Source organism: Tachypleus tridentatus, chromosome 10 (genome assembly GCF_004210375.1).
Source record: "Tachypleus tridentatus isolate NWPU-2018 chromosome 10, ASM421037v1, whole genome shotgun sequence".
NCBI classification, from domain to species: Eukaryota; Metazoa; Arthropoda; class Merostomata; order Xiphosura; family Limulidae; genus Tachypleus; species Tachypleus tridentatus.
The window spans coordinates 161,318,197-161,336,672 of record NC_134834.1 but is presented as its reverse complement, the minus strand read 5'-3'; positions in this window follow the sequence as shown (position 1 = coordinate 161,336,672).

Sequence of the window (18,476 nt, the reverse complement as noted above, 5' to 3'; positions counted from 1 at the left end):
CGGCGTGTGCGACTAAAAAAAACAACAACTAACAGTTTCTTTCAATAACATCGTAATAGAAATTTACCACTGTTTACATTGTTGGGGTGGGGGTCAAAGAAGCACGAGACCCAGCAGACCCAGACCTCGCTAGAAGTCACACTGGAGCATGCAGTTAAACCGAGGTCAAGCCTATTACCATGTAGTGATAATAATAATAAACAAATTTCACAAGACCTTAAAGTCTTCTCTACATTTCCACTTCTGATACGATAACATAGAGAATAAGTTATGAAAAACACTAGCACTTATGTAATTCTTCATCTAAAAAAGTTTTAAACTGAAGTCACCAACAAATGTTTAAAAAATATGAGGGGGCGTTTCTCGTGCGTGTTTGTATGTATTGGAATAAAACTGGTACACAGTTATTATATGTATAACTATGTCCCATTTTTTATAAAGGGTAATTAATTACAGGGGCGTAGGGAGAATTTTTTTATTGTTGAAGGTGTTAGTTTTGAAATCTGGGTCGTGTTTATTTAAAACATTAATTATAATAGATGTTTTATGAACATAGGGTGATTTTTCGGGAGGTGCCAATCACAACTCTGATATAAACTAACACCCTCGAGTACAAAATGTTTAAATAGTATCAGGTGTATAAACAACAGAAAACAGGAAGTGTATTTTACAGCTTCAAAGAAATCTGGAGTTGTTCACAGACATGACATAGCTTCTGGAGTTGATAACGTAGAACTAGCTTAGCTTCTAGTGTTGATAATGTAGAAGTTGCATACCTTTTGGAGTTGTTAACATAAAATGGAAATACCTTCAGTAGTTGATAACATAAAGGTGATGTAACCATAAGAGTTGGTTATATAGAATGGGCATAACTTTTAGTCTTGACAGTATAAAAGTGGCATAGCTTCTAATTCTGATAACTAGAAGTGGCATAGCTTTTAGTGTTGATAATATAGAATTGACATAGCTTTTAGTGTTGATAATATAAAAGTGGCATAGCTTCTAGTGTTAATAATATAGAATTGGCATAGCTTCTAGTGTTAATAATATAGAATTGGCATAGCTTCTAGTGTTAATAATATAGAATTGGTATAGCTTATAGTGTTAATAATATAGAATTGGCATAACTTCTGGAGTAGATAACAGAAGAGAACTAACTTCAGTAGTTGATAAAATACAAGTGACGTAACCTTAGGAATTGGTAACATAGAAATGACGTGGTTTCTAGAGTTGGTAACATAGAATTGGTATAGCTCCTGGAGTTGATCACATACATAGTGGTAACATAACGTCAGGAGTTGATAACATAGAGTTGACACTAATAGTTGATATCATAAAAATAGCATAGTTTCTAGTGTTGGTAACGTAGTGATGAAATAAATTCAGAAGTTGATAACACAAAAATTACATAATTTCTGGAGTTGATGACATAGTGGTGACATAACGTTAGGAGTTGATAACATAGATTTGACACTAATAGTTGATATCATAAAAATAGCATAGTTTCTAGTGTTGGTAATGTAGTGATGAAATAAATTCAGAAGTTGATAACACAAAAATTACATAATTTCTGGAGTTGATGACATAGTGTTAGGAGTTGATAACATAGACGTGGTTTGGTTTGTTTTAAATTTCGCGCAAGTCTACTTGAGGGCTATCTGCTCTAGCCGTCCCTAATTTAGCAGTGTAAAGCTAGAGGGAAGGCAGCTAGTCATCACCACGCACCGCCAATACTTGGGATACGCTTTTTACCAACGAATAGTGGGATTGATCGTAACATTATAACGCTCTCCCACCATTGAAAGGGCGAGCATAGTTGGTGTGACACGGATTCGAACCCGTGACCCTCAGATTACGAGTCGAGTGCCTTAACCACCTGGCCATTCCGGGCTAACATAGAGGTGACATTAGGAGTTGATAACACAGAAGTGACATAACGCCAGAAATTGGTAACATGCAAGTGACATTACTTTAGGAGTTGATATCATAGAGGTGACGCAAAGATTTTTTCAATCCAGTTTCATGTAACTTAAAAATAACATTTTTGCCCAACGTAGTCCAGAAAAATTTTGTGAATCTGAGAAGGAGAAACGGAGGAATACTCGGGCAAGTGGTTACTAACATATATATATATATAGTAGAACGTGGTTTAACATATCGACCTTGCTTCCCTGTTCCACGCGCTAGATGACATGCTGCTATTTCCATCCTAACTCAATGTGTTATGTAGAAATAATAAATACCATAACTACTTGACATCAGTAAATCATAAGACAGAAATATCTGACGGTTCCCAGCACTGGCATTCAGTGTACGAGTTGGAGCAACATAAACTCAGCTACACTCTGTCTGTTTTTCTATCTAATTTTTTTCTCTATTTGTTTCTAGATCGGTTATGAATTTTGGAATAAGTTGAGATTTTGAATAATGCTTTTAAGTTCTACTTATTTGCTAAACTGTTGTTGTTTATTTGAAGATACATTAAGGGTTACTTATGAATAATTAATGACCAAATATCAACATCTTCTGATCAAAACAAAGTTGCTGCGTAGATCACAACTTAAGATTAGTTTAGTAAATAAACGTACTAAGCCAGTTTGTTATAACACTCTGTCTAGGAGCATGTAATAGCTTAAGGCGTTTAATGATAATAATGGGACTACCGATGTTCATTGGCTGGTAATCTTCGCTGTTATCGACATCCCTGGCCGTAATCCTCTTAATGCCTCAAAAAGATCAGCTTGCTTAAAAGATTTGGGTTGATTCTAAATTTATATTCAAGAGTGATATTTTAAAGTAATTATCATAATATATACATATATATAGAAATAAATAGAAAATAATGAATAATTAATACTGTTGTAAACTATATTTTCAATTTTGTAATTTAGATGTTAGATAGAGGGCGCATGACATTAAGGTCAAATAAGTTTAAAACATAGTCGTAGAATACCTGGAATGTTTGTGAATATTAGTGATCGAGAGACTCTGCGAAGTGTATAGAGAGAAAAAGAAGAAAGGTTACTTTATGAACACGAGAGTTAGAGAAATACTGAGTTAGTTTTTCAGTTGCCAGTGACGTATGTAATTCTCAGTTTGTTCAGTGATTGTAAAATTATTGAAGGTATTGAGGTCGATGTATTAGGTACTAGACCGATCAGCCGTGAACTTGTACAGGGTGCTCAGAAAGTCACTGTGCAGTTTTGTAATCATATTTTATTCAGTCTATTTCAAACCAGCAACCGATAGCAGTGTTTAGAAACAAAATAAGAAGGATTCAAACCTGTATTGATGCCAACGGGGGTCACTTTCAACATTGTTTATAATTGTCATTCATATTTACCTTCTGTATTCTATATTTAAATATGTATGTTAATAATTATATAAGTGCACAGTGACTTTCTGAACACCCTGTAGAAACGTAATAAGCAACTTGGAAAATGGTACTTACCTTGGCAGTAAGCTGATTGGTTCAACATACACGCAACGATCCATATCAGAACATAACGTTTATAGATGGAGACAGAAATTTCGTAGTCGTTCAAAGCCCACATTTTAATTTTCTACAGAGTAAGAACTTTTCTCTGATTCCTTTTCCTCAATAACACTGCTGTAGTTGTGAAATACCCAATTATTAATTATACACGTTAAGGTGGCAGCAGAAACTAGGGTTTAATTAAATTCATTCGGGTTTCGAATCAACGTTTGTTTCATCACACCTCTTAGCGGTTTGATTAGAATATCGAAAACATTACACGAGTGACTCGTTCTAGTGTGTCGTTTATACGGGAACTCTCATGCATCAGTTGATTGTTGAATATCTCGGTTTGTGATTAGTCTGTGATACCTCGTAGGTCGATCGTTTGTATTAACCCAAAAAATATACTGGGACATTTGACGTGTCTGTCATTTGTTGATACAAATTTCTCTTTGTTGAAATCATTACTGAAAATAACAATAGAGACACTTAATTTCTTATGTGCCTGTGGAGGCGTGACAGTTACTTTACTTAAATGTTATACATCTCAGTTAAAGGTACAGTTTTAGGTTTACAATTTGCAATAAGCTACATTTTAACAGTTCTATACAACTTATTATTACTGCATAACGTGTCAGTGTCACAGATTAATAATCGTCAATTTCCGTACGATAATTAAAATGTAGCGCACTCGTTACCACATATTAATTCTACAAGAGTAGGCACGTCTTTTTTTTCTTTTTTTTTCCATTAGATCGCACGATAGATGTGCCACTATCTCCAAAGCGTTCGATCTTCATGGATGGGAAACAGAGGCTGGACTTATTAATTACGTCACGTGAGTTCCACGCACGAGGGCAATATTTTCAGTTTCTTCTACGCACGAAAGATGTTTATGTTGCGCTTAACTTTGTGAAATCTGAATGACTCGTTTTTGTGGAAATTGATGTGGTGACTCGGACAGTACGAAGCCGTTAGAGGGCGTTCAATCACCATAGAAACTAGGAGAAAAATTAGTGGCGTTACTATTAGTAACGGCTAAGACATGGGTCGTTACCTCTGATCCGACGTAATAAATTTCCAAACAATTACATATATATTCTTATCAGAATCTCACTTTACAGGCCCGGCATGGCCAAGCGTGTTAAGGCGTGCGACTCGTAATCTGAGGGTCGCGGGTTCGCATCCCTGTCGCGCCAAACATGCTCGCCCTTTCAGCCGTGGGGGCGTTATAATGTTACGGTCAATCCCACTATTTGTTGGTAAAAGGGTAGCCCAAGAGTTGGTGGTGGGTGGTGATGACTAGCTGCCTTCCCTCTAGTCTTACACTGCTAAATTAGGGACGGCTTGCACAGATAGCCCTCGAGTAGCTTTGTGCGAAATTCAAAAACAAACAAACAAACAAACAAACTCATTTTACATTATATTTAAGAATTTCAACACAGTGATATAACTAGTACATATACGCCATAGAGTCCAAACCTGTCGAGGCGAATCTTTAATTTTCTATTACAAACTATAGCATTTTGAACTGGATACTTCAAGGAGCCAGTTTATCTCAGAAGGTTCAAGTCACATACAGAAATACATATATTCACAACTAATCCATATTTTCTTTTTACAGTTACTGTTAACTTCCGCTATAGCTGGAACGTTTCAAACTCGTCTGTCTAGTAGTTAATTAACCGTCCGTTATGAGTGGACGAAATTATCTTGATAAATATGTGAAATTGGAAATTTTTAATGTAGGTTTAAAAAGCTCTAAAGAATGCATTAAAATCTGCGGGATAAAGTACCGACTGAACGTCTACAGTATTACGTAACTCTACTGACTGTACCAGCTGGGCATGCTCAGTATTACAACTAGGTAATATATATATTTATACTTTTACTCATCTCCAACTTGAGTGGGCCTCGGCATGGACGAGTGGTTAGGGCGCTTAACTTGCAATTCGCGGGTTCGAATCCCCCATCATACCAAACATGTTCTCCCTTTCAGTCGTGCGGACGTTATAATGTGCGCCTAATCCCACTATTCCTTGGTAGTAGCTGTGAGTGGTGTTACCTTCCCATAATATAATATAATCCTGAAAATATAGTTTTTTTGTGATCAAATGACCAAATATATTTTAAAATCACATTTAAGGATGATATAGTTCTTAAAATCAGATTTGGCCCAGTATGGTAATATTGTTAGGACACTTGACTCGTAATCTGAGGGTCAAATTCGAACCCTTATCACATCAAACATGCTCGCCCTTTCAGCCGTGGGGTCAATTATAATGTGACAGCCAATCCCATTATTCGTTGGTAAAAAAGTAGTCCAAGAGTTATCTGTGGGTGGTGATGACTAGCTGCCTTCCGTCTAGTCTTACACTGCTAAATTAGGGACGGCTAGCACAGATAGCCCTCGTGTAGCTTTGCGCGAAATTCAAAACAAACAAATGAATCAATTTCAGTGTTAACAACAGTATTAACAAATTTTACTTTTATAATGCTTTGCACACCGTCTGTCCTGCCATGACGAATAATTAGAGAGTAGAATATTGGCTGAGGAAAACGTTAAAAATAATCTTTTTACAAATGTGTACATTTTAAATACACAATATAATTGTAAATGTTTTTGTTAAATCTTTTAAAACCATATTTGTGTATCTTGACAATTATGCGAAATATGATAAAAGAACAATTTAACCATTTTAACGCCTTGACAGATGATCGTATGGTGCCTTATGCCAGTTTCTGAGGGAGAGGAACAGAGTGTATGTGTGACGGTCTAAGAAAGTTCAAGTAGTTGTACTCAAAAGGTCACAAACAGTTAAAGTGTTTTCTTACACAGAGGATTTGGTTGTAAAAGACACTTACTTTTGGATGTAGACTGAATAACTTGTTTTTGTATACATATTTCTGGTTTCTGAAGTGTCAGGACTTGGTTTCAAATTAAGGTGCGAAAGTGGCGCTCAGACATTACTAAACTCCTATACACATCACAACTCACTAGATTAGTTACGATATGGCGAAATTTCGAATATTTTATACAGAAAACTAGAACACTGATAAATTTACGAGTTGTTGTTTGCTATTAAGAACTAAAGTACACTGAACTGCCCGTCACGAGTATCTAAGTCCGGTTTCTAGCACTATAAGTCCACGGATATGCTGCTGGACCACTGGAGGGCAAACCTTAAAGTAGTGATTTTTATTTTTACAAATTAAGCACAACATTTTTATTTTTTGTCTTAAACAATTTATTTTCAAGTAAAATGTAGAACACTGACAATTTTCCAACAATCTTCAATAAGAATATTATGAAAAATAATTTCAAATTTAATATAGTACATATGCTTTTCGCCCCCGCTAGTACAACAGTAAGTCTATGGATTTACAACGCTAAAATCAGGGGTTCGATTCCCCTCAGTGGGTTCAGCAGATAGCCTGATGTGGCTTTGCTACAAGAAAAACACAAACACACGTACCCAATGTGCAAAGCTTTCTTTATCCTACATATAACCTTACAGACCTAAATATTCCACTTTTCAAAATTATCTTATTCATCACTAGCATAAATTATCTTTCCACTTTCTAGAACCGGACACTTTTGGTTTGTTCTTTACAAGTTCTCTTTCAAGTCTACCTGTTAAGAACGTTCACTTTGTCAGTGTCACCTTAACTGCGCCAGTGAATTAAACAAAGTAAAACTTGTTCAGTTTCACAAGGGGTGACACACACAGAGAGACTGCGCTGTTATCATGTGGACATCTAGTTAGAGTTTCACATGCTGCAACTTTTGTAGAGTTGTTTTATTAGCATCTACTCTGAACTTGAGTAACATCAGCGACCATTAGTTAAACTAAACTGTAGTTGAAGAACAAAATGGGTATGTTATCGTTAAATGCACTACACTTTGCATCATTATTGTCGAATAATTCAAATAATTCATTCGCTAACTTTTTTTTGTTTGTTTTTGAATTTCGCACAAAACTACTCGAGGGCTATCTGTGCTAGCCGTCCCTAATTTAGCAGTGTAAGACTAGAGGGAAGGCAGCTAGTCATCACCACCCACCGCCAACTCTTGGGCTACTCTTTTACCAACGAATACCAACATTTTTACCAACGTCACATTATAACGCCCCCACGGCTGGGAGGGCGAGCATGTTTGGCGCGATGGGGATGCGAACCCGCGACCCTCGGATAACGAGTCGCACGCCTTACGCGCTAGGCCATGCCGGGCCCTCGCTAACTTACACATAGCCGGTGTAAGATAGGATTCGTTAGGACTCATAAAAGGCCTTTATGTCAAAAATCGGAAGACGGAGGTTGTGACTTTATTTTACACTTCCAGAGACTTTAAATAAGGTTTTCCTGAAAGTAAATAAACTTACTGAAGAACCCGAAATTATTCTTGAGAGACTACTTCAAGAGTATCAGCAGAGATGGAGCCACTAGTAGGTTAGACACCTCGGCAATTTATCGAAAAATAATTCTCCTAGCGACAAAACTTCAAGTGTTAATAAAGAAAAAAAGTTCATTCTGTGACTTAGGGAAATAAATACTACCAAAACATGTTGATGAATGGACAATCAGATACAATAAATAAATAAAGATTTCGTTTGGTTAATGAACATTTTGATTTTATTTATGATTTGATGATTGTTTTGATGTCAGATTAATTGCTTCACATGAAAACCACCTTTATAAAAAAAACTGTCCCACAGCTCAGCAACCTTCCTAATTAATTGCTTCACATGAAAACCACCTTTACAAAGAACTGTCCCACAGCTCAGCAACCTTCCTAATTAATTGCTTCACATGAAAACCACCTTTACAAAGAACTGTCCCACAGCTCAGCAACCTTCCTAATTAATTGCTTCACATGAAAACCACCTTTATAAAGAACTGTCCCAGAGCTCAGCAACCTTCCTAATTAATTGCTTCACATGAAAACCACCTTTACAAAGAACTGTCCCACAGCTCAGCAACCTTCCTAATTAATTGCTTCACATGAAAACCACTTTTATAAAGAACTGTCCCACAGCTCAGCAACCTTCCTAATTAATTGCTTCACATGAAAACCACCTTTATAAAGAACTGTCCCACAGCTCAGCAACCTTCCTAATTAATTGCTTCACATGGAAACCACCTTTATAAAGAACTGTCCCACAGCTCAGCATCCTTCCTAATTAATTGTTCCGTGGATGATGTGCCTTCATAAAAATTGCGCCACAAGTCACAACCTTTTTAAATAATTGTCCTATATGTCAACCATATTTTGAAATAGCTGTCTGACTTGTCAACTGTCTTATCAACAAACTTATCCAATGGTAAACTCTCTTCTTAACAAACTGTACCTTTGGTCAACTGTATTTCTAACAAGTTGCCTCTCTGAACAACTGTATTTATAAAGAAGTATACCATGGATCAACAACCCAGTTTAAAACTGTAACAGTATAGCTAACATCTACAACAGGGGTGAACGGTTTCTCTACAGAACCAGTTGATTCGACGATTCGACCACGTTATTCATTGTTGTAAGAACTTTCAAGAAACATTCTTATCTTTCTAACGTTTCATTGACCATGCAACATCTGTATATCTTTTGTAATTAATATTTTCTCGAGTCGTTTTTATTTATTTACAGATGCACTGGAGATTTCGGGTGTACTTTACGCAGGTTTGTTTCTATAAAAGTGCACGCTCAACTCTCTCGTGCAAGAGACACCGCACGCTCATCTCTCTCGTGCGAGTTCAAACAATTAAAAAATCAAAATCAGGAATAGCATCAAAAATGCGTTAAAAATCAAGGTAAATTATTTAAACTAATCAGCTTTATAAGTAAACATCATAAACAATTAAGAACTGGTTTAAACATGTTTATATATCAGCTAATGAAGAAAGTGTTATAATGTAGAGACAGAAAACTGTGAGACACAAACCCATCTAATCAGTTTATTAGTCTTCCTTCATATAAATCACAACAATTAGTTATGGATTAAGCTTCTGAAGTGTCGCACTTCTAAAACTCGTGTCACAGAGAGACTGTTAACAATAACAAAGGTTTACACTAAAGTGTTTATTTCCACTTCTATAAACCCTAGGAATGTTCGTGGGCTCTCCTGTGGACGGTCTGACTGTAAACAACCAAATAAATTAAACAGATACAGCGTCTACGGACAGCAGGATCCTCCACCTAGATATAAAGAGGTCACAGACTTATATGGAGACACCAAAATACCAGAAAACGACTTTTCAATGGAGCAGATAGCACTAAAAAAGTTGTCGTAGAGCACAAAATAAGCGTAATACTTATCAAAGTCGCAAATCCACGTTTAATGATAAAACTGGACCAAGAATCCCGTTAAAATATCACATACATTTAATACTTTGTCTTACTTCGGGTAAGAAGCTAACTAAAATGTATCTGTACAGAAACAAGAACCTAACTACAATCTAAAATACAATATATCTGTAGAGAAACTAGAACCTAGCTTGACACAACTTTCACGGTCTATGTTTACCGACACATCTAGGTTAGAGTATTACAGAGATCAAGACTACATGTTTGTATGTTATTTGATAATGGCACGTCAATCAAACGGGGTTTTGTAACAATACTCGCAGGTTCTTGTAACTGTATTTTTTTATACCTTTTGCATCAAAATAAAAATCATTTACTTTTCTTAGCAAAAATCTAGTGGAATTTTAGCTGCAAACTTAAAAAAATGTAATTCATTGGTCTCAAAATGCTTTTATTTTAAAGTCAAAATAATATTTTAAAAGTTTTTGAAGATATGTCACAAAGATGTCCCCTTTTAGAGTTTTTTTTTATATATAAAGCAGGACAATCAGATTTCCAAACCAAAAATCGGGGCAACCTAGTCCTTGACCCTAATTTCAGAACGGTTTTTACAAATATAAAATAATTTATCTTTTATTTCATTTCAACTCATTTAATTTTTTACACTATCTCAAAGTGTATTAAATGTGTCTGAAAAACTGTGCAGACCTAGGTTTCTCACCACGCACGGACTGAACATTTCGAGAGAGTTTGGAGCCTGGATACTATATGTTACAATGATGAGTAAGTAAATTATTACGTGGGTGGTACGACGTGACTGACAGTTTGAAGCCCTTATCATAAAACCCTGACGCTCTGCGTGTCCCGAGAAAAATCGGGACTCTGCGACAAACTACCAAACATTGGAACTGTCCCAGCAAAACTAGAACGAATAGCACCCTATTACAAAATACGAAAATAATATAAATTGAATCATAAAGGAAAAAAACAAAAGTCAATAATTACGTAATTGTAAATACACCATAAAATGATGTTTAAAAAATTTCCAGCACAATTATTACAAATATTACGGTAAAAAACTCGTAACAATTTAAAACAGATTTTATTTTACATTTTCATTGCCAAAATAGACGTTTCCGGATTGAACCCTTCATTTTGAAATTATATACGCACTCATAAAACGGTTATAAATGTTTGTGCCTATATGAATTTTCTTTTTTTAACATATTCAAGCACAGCTAACCATAGTAGCATGAGGGATAACATCTGTAGATGTTAGCTATTTCCAGAAATATTCCAGGCATTTTCAAATGTCTCCATCTGGACAAACAACGAGATACGAATACTATGACGACGAAATCACCCCTTCCCCTAAAAAAATAAAAATGGGAAAAGCACATACACATGAATGTGTGTATATATATATATATATAGTACTATATATGCACACATGTATAGCAAATATATGGTGGTCTCTGAAATATCAAGTATACATTGTCTGTAGAGGGCGTTGTTATCTGTCAGCAAATTTAGATTTTAAATTAAGTTTTGAATAACCACTTTTGACTGTTAAAACACGTAATATAGTAAATTTAAAGAGTTGGTTAATTATAAAACACAAACTAGGGCTTTCAAGTAGCTGATCCTATACGTGTGTAAAAATTTATTTGAATAGATTTCATGATGGACCCTCCTGTAGATCTAAATGGGATGTTTTATATATTTTTGAACTTAAAGTTAAGTACTGAATTTTAGTACTATCTGCATACCCTACAGTTCACAGGAACATGAAGCACGTACACAAAACTTATTATCCTCAGTTAATTGTGTATTTTTATGGAAGTAACAAAAATTAGATGGTGCAGCAAACGTTGGAAAAATAGTACAAGCACTTGTAATGAGATAACCACTCATGTGACCCGGCTGCCTAGCATGGCGAAGTGGTTAAGGCACTCGACTCGTAATCTAAAGGTCGCAGGTTCGAATCCCTATAACACCAAGCATGCTCGACCTCTAAGCCGTGAGTGTTCGAATGTGACAATCAATCCAACTATTCGTTGGTAAAAGAGTAGTTCAAGAGTTAGCAGTAAGTGGTGATGACTAGCTACCCTTCCTCTAGTCTTACACTGCTAAATTAAGGACGGCTAGCGCAGATAGCCCTCGTATAGCTTTGCGCGAAATTCAAAAACAAAGATAATAAATAGATTTAAACACATTATTGGAAATACCCAAACCCCCTGATGATCTCTGGAAAAATAAAGTCACCTAATATAATATAAATTAGAATAAGTTAAAGATAAATAACTTCTTGCAAACTTTCTATATAAAGCAGAAACAAATTCTATATGTCTTCTTGTCTGTCCGTTATCTAACTACTCCTAGGTCGCTGGGCTACTCTCATTCACACTTTGTGGGATGATGAGTTCGAACAAGGGACATGTTGATAGGGTCTCATAACCCCCTGCATTCCAATTACTGCTGTTATTGGACATTTATTATCTTTGAGGAGTGTTAACTTTATCCATAGATGGCGCCACATTCTTATACGAAATCAAAAACAAAAAATTATTAAATATCCTCTAACGCAACAGACACCACGTGGGAAGGGACACAGAAACGTTTTATGTTTCTTAGAAAGTGCTCTGAAACTCTCTATGGAGGAAAGTAATGAAAAACAGACTACGTTATTGCAGTAATGCACAAACACACCTTACGTTTCATCTCCAACAGCCACCATAAAGTTGATATGAACAACAATTATTTGAGTTGTACGTATTTCCTACTTTGACCCGTGATCTTTCAACTTCTACGACTTATGACCGTTAATTAATTAATAACGTGAAACACACTGTGGGTTGATATCAAGAGCTGGATGTTGAAATTGGATAACAGGAAGTAACCATACCACCGCTACATTATCCACTACCTCTTCTTCAGTGTATACCATATTTTAAGTATAAACATATTGAATTCTTAAACTCTATATTAAACATTCAGTAAAGTAATAATGAATACTGTGATAATATTCACTTAACATTTTGTTTAATGATTCTTGAGTACAAGGCTACACAACTAAATATAGGAGGTGTGCCTACAACGAGAATCGAACACGTATTTTAGGCTTAAAAACTGTCAATCATACCGATGAACGACTAAACTTGAGTTCGTTCGAGAACAAGAGCTTACGTGTACACTATACAAGTACAGAACATCTAGACAGGACAAACAAACTCTCAATGCCAGTAGAAGTAATACTTGTATAGTGTACACTATACAAGTATAGAACATCTAGACAGGACAAGCAAACTCTCAATGCCAGTAGAAGTAATACACTATACAAGTATAGAACATCTAGACAGGACAACCAAACTCTCAATGCCAGTAGAAGTAATACACTATACAAGTATAGAACATCTAGACAGGACAAACAAACTCTCAATGCCAGTAGAAGTAATACTTGTATAGTGTACACTATACAAATATAGAACATCTAGACAGGACAAACAACCTCTCAATACCAGTAGAAGTAATACTTGTATAGTGTACACTATACAAGTATAGAACATGCAGACAGGACAAACTCTCAATGCCAGTAGAAGTAATACTTGTATAGTGTACACTATACAAGTATAGAACATCCAGACAGGACAAACTCTCAATGCCAGTAGAAGTAATACTTGTTTTTCCTACTTTCGATGTAAACTCAGAAATATTGATGAGTTTTGATACTGCTGACAAGCCATTTAATTCAACCTACCAAGAAAAACTGACATAACTAAGTTTGATACAACTTACAAGTGATTTAAATCAACTTGTGAAGTAGAACTGAGGTAATCAAGTTTATTACAACTGATAAGTGATTTAAATCAACTTGTGAAGTAGAACTAAGGTAATGAAGTTTGTTACAACTGATGAGTGATTTAAATCAACTTGTGAAGTAGAACTGAGGTAATGAAGTTTATTACAACTGATAAGTGATTTAAATCAACTTGTGAAGTAGAACTGAGGTAATGAAGTTTGTTACAACTGATGAGTGATTTAAATCAACTTGTGAAGTAGAACTGAGGTAATGAAGTTTGTTACAACTGATGAGTGATTTAAATCAACTTGTGAAGTAGAACTGAGGTAATCAAGTTTATTACAACTGATAAGTGATTTAAATCAACTTGTGAAGTAGAACTGAGGTAATGAAGTTTGTTACAACTGATGAGTGATTTAAATCAACTTGTGAAGTAGAACTGAGGTAATCAAGTTTGTTACAACTGATGAATGATTTAAATCAACTTGTGAAGTAGAACTGAGGTAATCAAGTTTGTTACAACTGATAAGTGATTTAAATCAACTTGTGAAGTAGAACTGAGGTAATGAAGTTTGTTACAACTGATAAGTGATTTAAATCCACTTGTGAAGTAGAACTAAGGTAATCAAGTTTGAAAGAACTAATGTTGCAGCTCAGCTGGTTTAATTAGTGAACAGTTTTATTATATCCTGTCTATTCCTAGTCCTACTTTAGAAACATACATACCGCTTCTCGTATTTGTTACGTTCCAAAGCCATAGAGAGATAGACGTCTTTCACTAGTGTTATAAATATATAACTAAACCGGTATGTCAGTGATCTATTTCAGTCCTGATTCTGTCTATCTATATTCACCTGCGTCTGTCAGTCTGCTTATCTCTCTATCCACTCGATTAATTATTAAGTTATTGATACTACTATCTGAAAAGTTGCAAAGTTATTAGTAGTACTATCTAACTAATTGTTAAGTTATTGGTGGTACCATGTGACTAGTTGTTAAGTTAATATTAACGCTATCTGACCTGTTCTGAAGTTATTTGTAGTACCATCTAACTAATGTTTAAGTTCTATTGTTACCCCAACCACAATATGTAAAAGCCAGTTGTATTGTTACACTCCGCTAGTCTGCATCGCTTAGCGACACGACCATAACCTGGTTTGGTTTGTTTTGAATTTCGCGCAAAGCTACACGAGGGTTATCCGCGCTAGCCGTCCCAGCTAGTCATCATCACCCACCGCCAACTCTTGGGCTACTCTTTTCCCAACAAATAGTGGGATTGACTGTCACATTATAACGCCCCTATGGCTGAAAGGGCGAGCATGTTTGGTGTGACAGGGATTCGAACCCGCGATCCTCAGATTACGAGTCGAGTGCCTTAACCACCTGGTCATGCCGGGCCACTATCACCTAATATTGTTGACTTAAATATGTATGTATTACTCCCAACGATCACGGGGGCTGGTTTGACACCAATTTGTCTTTATCATTTTACGTTTTAGTGTAGGTACGAGTATATACTTAGCTTCACGTAGATATTTCTAAGTTCTTGGCAAGTTTTCAAAAACATGAGTGATCACAATTCGTATGTTTTTATTAGATTTTTGTGAACTATTTCAGTTTTATTGTATATTTTTTCTTTTCTTTTTCCAAACGTATTGACATTAATCTTAGTCAATGAAATTAATTTTCAGGTTTTAAACTTTATGGTAAAGTTTCAGTAGTAAAACTTAGGCCTATCGGGTTTTGGTGTTTCTTTCTATTTAGCCGTTGAAAGCGTAAGTTTTAGATTGTACGACGTAATTTGATAAATACTGTAACGGATTTAATATTATATATTTATTTGAGTATTTACGTTTCTTTCGGTTTAATATATATTTGGAAATGCATGTAACTTACATTGTTAAATGTGTATCGCGAATATCCCGCCTGTATTCTAACTTTCTAAAAGTTTCTCGACCGTAAAATCCAACTATATATTAGGTGTGTATGTAATACAAATTTGTTTGTTTCGAACTTCGTGCATGGTTAGGGCGCTCGACTCGTAATCTATGGGCTGCGGGTTCGAATCCTCGTAACACCCAACACGTTCACTCTTTCAGCCATGGGTCTATATAACGTCACAGCCAATCTCACTATTATTTGTTTAAAGAGTAATCCAGAAGTTGGCGGTGGGTGGTAATGACCAGCTGCCTTCCCTCTGCTAAATGAGGGACGGTTAGCGCAGATAGTCCTTATGTAGCTTTACGCAAAATTTAAAAAAACAAACACACAGTAATTCTAACAGTTAGTCATGTGTCCGTCTGTTGTCAATGCGCATGTCACTTATCGGAAAGCTGTTACTGTTTCTGGAAATAATAATAAAAAAGGAATAGGGAAATAATTTTCTTTCTCATCTCAAAATTTTTGGTCCTCCAGAGGCACACCAGTAAAAACCGGGTTTCGATACCCATGGTGATCAGAGCACAGATAGCCCATTGTGTAGCTTTGTGTTTAATTGTAAACACTCAAGGGCCCGACATGGCCAAATGGGTTAAGGCATTCGACTCGTAATCTGAGGGTCGCGGGTTCGAATCCCCGTCGCGCCAAACATGCTCGCCCTTTCAGCCGTGAGAACGTTATACTGTGACGTTGGTAAAAGAGTAGTCCAAGAGTTAGTGGTAGGTGGTGATGACTAGCTGCCTTCCATCTAGTCTTACACTGCTAAATTAGGGACGGCTTGCGTAGATAACCCTCGTGTAGCTTTGCGCGAAATTAAAAAAAAAGTCGTTGAATAACTACGAAAAATCAAGTCTATCGTATTTTGTTTTACATCCAGTTTATCTCAGAAATATTCTGCCTACTCATTGTATTCTAATTTATTTTATCCGTTTAAGTAAACATGGTAGTGACTGTAGTAAAAAGTCCCTATACATGTTGTATTATTTATTAGTGTTCTAACAAACCAGAAAAGCGTTGTTTTTGTCTTATGCTGTTCATGTGTAACGGTGTGACTAAGTTCCTCAAGTAAGAAATATAATATGTATATACGCTGAATATATATATCTTGCAGCTGCTGTCCTAGAAGGTACAACGGAGCAGTCTTACATAAAACATGTTCAAATCATTAAACAAGTCGGAAACAGATCGAGAGGAAGAAGTGTTATATTCGGGTCAGCCCTCCAGACAAATTTAATGGACCTCTTGTATATAAAAAAAAAAAAAAGACTTCAATCTACTTTATATCCGTAACAAAGCGTGCGGAACACGTCATGGTGCACGTGTGCTAGCAATTTAAAATCAAGATAATTCACTTGCTAATGGATTGTGAAGTCACATTATAACGCTCCCACGGATTGTAAAGTTACGTATCACATTATAACGCTCCCACGGATTGTAAAGTTACATGTCACATTATAACGGCCCCACGGATTGTAAGGTTACGTGTCACATTATAACGGCCCCACGGATTATAAAGTTACGTGTCCATTATAACGCCCACAAGGATTGTAAAGTTACGTGTCACATTATAACGGCCCCACGGATTGTAAAGTTACGTGTCATATTATAAATCCCCCACGGGTTGTACGTGTCACATTATAACGCCCCCACGGATTGTAAAGTTACGTGCTCGCCCTTTCAGCCGTGGGGCTAGTTATACAGTGGCGGTCAATCTCATTATTCGTTGGTAAAAGAGTAATCCAAGAGTAGGCGGTCGGTGGTGATGACTAACTGCCTTCCCTCTATTCTTAAACTGCTAAATTAGGGGCGGCTAGAGCAGATAACCCTCGTGCAGCTTTGCGCGAAATTCAAAAGTAAACAAACGAATATGGTGCAGTTCAGGTTGAAAATTTCAGTTCCAGTGTAGATGAACCATTGTAACAACAATGAACTGACAATTCACACAGTATGTGTTTTACAATGATTAAACTACGGTAAGTGAAACAGGGATTTCAGGAACAAATGTAAATCAAAGAAACATTTGTTTTATAAATGTGTAACAATAATCATATACATGATCTTCTTTGGTGGTTTCTATACAGTATGACACTAGATGACACATGTTTAATGATACTTAGTGTTACTCACATATCATTCGTTTTTCCTTTTTGGTTTGGTTTGAACTTCGCGCAAAGCAAGGGCTGTCTGATGATGAACAGTACTAAAGATCCACTTGAAGGGCTGTCTAATAATGAACAGTACTAAAGATCCACTTGAAGGGCTGTCTAATAATGAACAGTACTAAAGATCCACTTAAAGGGCTGTCTAATGATGAACAGTACTAAACATTCACTTGAAGGGCATTCTAATGATGAACCGAACTAAAGATTAACTTGATAAGCTATCTAATGATGAACCGTGTTAAAGAATTATCCACGATATTACCACAGATGTAAATACAAAATGTAAACGTGTTGATAATGGATTTTACAGTCTGAGTTCGAATAGTAGTCTAACAAGTTTTGTTAGCACCAGAAAGTCAACGAAGACACACGAAGTTTCCGTTCAACTTCTCGTGAAGTCTGCGTATTGTGATGTCAACAAAAGACACACGAAGTTTCCGTTCAACTTCTCGTGAAGTCTGCGTATTGTGGGGTCAACAAAAGACAGCGGAGTTTCCGTTCAACTTCTCGTGAGTCTACGTATTGTGAAGTCAATAAACGACAGCGGAGTTTCCGTTCAACTTCTCGTGGGTCTGCGTATTGTGAAGAGTGAAGTCAACGAAGACACACGAAGTTTCCGTTCAACTTCTCGTGAAGTCTGCGTATTGTGAAGTCAACAAAAGACAGTGGAGTTTCCGTTCAATTTCTCGTGAAGTCTGCGTATTGTGGAGTCAACAAAATACATCGGAGCTTCCATTCAACTTCTCGTGAAGTCTGCGTATTGTTAAGAGTGAAGTCAACGAAGACACACGAAGTTTCCGTTCA